Source organism: Scophthalmus maximus, chromosome 11 (genome assembly GCF_022379125.1).
Source record: "Scophthalmus maximus strain ysfricsl-2021 chromosome 11, ASM2237912v1, whole genome shotgun sequence".
Taxonomy (NCBI): domain Eukaryota; kingdom Metazoa; phylum Chordata; class Actinopteri; order Pleuronectiformes; family Scophthalmidae; genus Scophthalmus; species Scophthalmus maximus.
The window spans coordinates 7,309,131-7,311,829 of NC_061525.1; the positions used below are offsets into that span (position 1 = coordinate 7,309,131).

Consider the following 2,699-nt stretch of genomic DNA (forward strand, 5'->3'; position numbering starts at 1 on the left):
GGCAGTGATGTCACTTTAAAGAGAGAGAGAGGAAAAAACCCCACTGTCATTTGTTCCTCCTCTTTAATCGGTGAGTGAATAAATCTGAATGCACAAGCACAAATAAAGAAACCAGTAACACCAACTACAGTCCTTTGCTCGTGTATGCGAACTACAGTGTCTGCACAGCATTTACCAAACTTTTACTCTGTGTTCTCCTGCGGGGAAAATCTACTCCCTGTAACCGCACTGTCATTAATGTTCAGAGTCATTATATACTACACAATGGTGAGCTAAATGACATTTAAGCCCTTTCACCAGCACAACACCCAGAAACTCGACAAGAAAGGGCAAGAGTGCTGGAAATAAGCAAAGACGTTTCCACAGCGGCAAGTTCGAGCTTGTACTATTTTGCTCTGTATTGAGGCCGAATCACGCAAGTACTGTGTGTAGTGTTTTTGTAACAGTTCATTTAACCTGCAGTAAATTGCTGTCTGGTCTGAAACGACTGAATAATTACTTGGAGCAATGTTTTTTCTGTTGTTGTTTTGTTTTAAAGATGACTGGATAGGTCAACAATACATTTGAACACAAACTGTTAGGTGTGTTTTAACTTGGTCGTAAAACAATATATACACACACAGCATACTTCAATATACAAAACATGTTTACCAGAGTAGGGGTGTCAAATTGGTCAAAGAAAAAGCAAGATATTAAAATATATTTAAATATTTATACACATGAAGTTACTGTGTGTGTGTGTGTGTGTGTATTTTGCTTGGGTTTCTTTTACCGTGTAGTACCCGTTAAACACTGCAGGCGGCGCTGCAGAGCTCCCATCTGCCTGTAGCAACACTGTGCGTCACTGTGTCCGATAATAACACCAGACCAATGCGTTGGGTTTTGTTTTGTTTTTTCTTTTTTCACAGGGACAGTAGCCACCCAGGATTCCAGCAGTTCATATTGATTGGGGGGAAATAAGAGCCCAGCGAGTCGTTTGTGCAGATTTCCCCCCGGAGCAGCCAATCAAAGCGCGACCAGACCGAGGCCGAGGAGGATGAAGAGACGTCTGCTAGGTGGGTGGTCCCTGCGGGGCTGCCGGGGGACACTGCAGTCCACCTCTGTTAATGTGTCTGAGTGCGCCGCAATGATGTGAAAACGACCACTTCCACCCCAAAATAATGGAGACGTCTTGACTGGCAGCATGTGTGCACGCAATGTCACATCCATACACCAGCATGTGTGGAGGGTGACGTGCTGCTCATACGTGGAAAGAGTTCACAGGCAGTGAATCATGAAACATATTAAATCAGCACATAAGAAAATAACAGGGGAGGGGGGGACAAATCTGAAATCATACAGAAATATCATAGTGATACAGAAACAGAATAAAGTGGGGGAATGGCCACCTGTTGCATGCTGTGCATTTCTACAGTCTTGTTCTGCTCATCTAAAATGATCTGACAACAACAACAAAAACATATTTTAAACACAAACAAGAACTTGGTCTAAATGAATAACAAACTAAAGCTCGAGACTCGTCTGATTCAGAAAACGTGAGCATGTATGTGAGTGGCAGAGCGGAGCTCTTTAATCTGTTGGCCGGGGCTTTACAGTGTCTGTGGGTATTTAATAGAGCTTCATAATCATTCATTCAGTGGATGTATGGGAAAAAGGGCTCGAAACACAGCCTCTGTAGCCAAAGAGACTGGATCTTGACAAAATGATTTCTCAATGGAAGAGGGGCCTCATTTGCATAACAATTGTGGGAACTGCATGGATCTACTTTTTCATGAGCACTGTAAAAAAATAATAAAAGAGAGAGAGAGAGAGAGAGAGAGAGAGGGGGGAGAGAAATAGTACAATTAAACATAGGAAATGAGAGAAAGTGTGGTTTTGAGTTATTCTCGAAATTGCCAAGTTGTAAAATGTATGTTGCCTCACCATCTACGGTCTAAACTTAACACATACACTTTGTTCTGAATAGCTTCGGCATTGTTAAAAATTACTTAGCATAGAGTGAAATCATGTTTTTGATTAACTCATGAAAATATTTCAAACTAAATAAAGTTGAACGAATATGTAAGTTAAAACTAAAGTAATCAATACATCTGATTGTTTTGTCTGAATTTTCCACGCACACATTTTTCTATACTATATGCACAGTTCTGAACATGAAAGTCGCATCTTTATATATATATATTTTATGTCCATCGCACTTCAGTATTTTGTGTTGCAAATGAGCGATGATTGATTGTTTTACTGAGTGGGCTCCACAGCTCAGCAGGGGTCCTTGCAGTATCCAAGGGGCTGCCAGAAAAATTAAATAAGGAAGATTATAATTCAGCAATTAAGTGAACAAATGGTTCTTCAGCTGCCCCCTAATCGATTATTGAATAAACAATAACAAAAGTCAACATGTCAAACAAAGACGAGTGGAGGGGAAGAGGATTTTTTTCTCTAAATCAAAGCAAACCTTTGAACGAGGGCGAACTTTTATCTTGGTTGATATTTATTCAATGAATCATGGTAAACACCAATATGTGTGGAGGCCCATGCGGCTTGTCGGGGCCCCGGGCCACACTGACTGTACCTTTAAAGACTCTTGTCCCAATTAGGGCTAAGCCCCGCCCCCGGAGCAGGCGGCCCGTGAGTCATAAAGTTTGATGTCCTGCCCAAAGTTTAGACCCGACTGGAGCAAAACTTTTTTTTTTTTCCCT

General features: G+C 41.3%; 1 long non-coding RNA gene across 1 annotated transcript; it reads right to left on the bottom strand.

Annotated features, from left to right (window-relative positions):
• Positions 1–44: 44 nt before the first annotated feature.
• Positions 45–2,688, bottom strand: LOC124850784. The gene is made up of 2 exons (XR_007031695.1): positions 2,573–2,688; positions 45–2,289 (listed from the first exon to the last, which is right to left on the bottom strand). It is a non-coding gene; the product is annotated as an uncharacterized LOC124850784 (long non-coding RNA).
• Between the last annotated feature and the right edge of the window lie 11 nt (positions 2,689–2,699).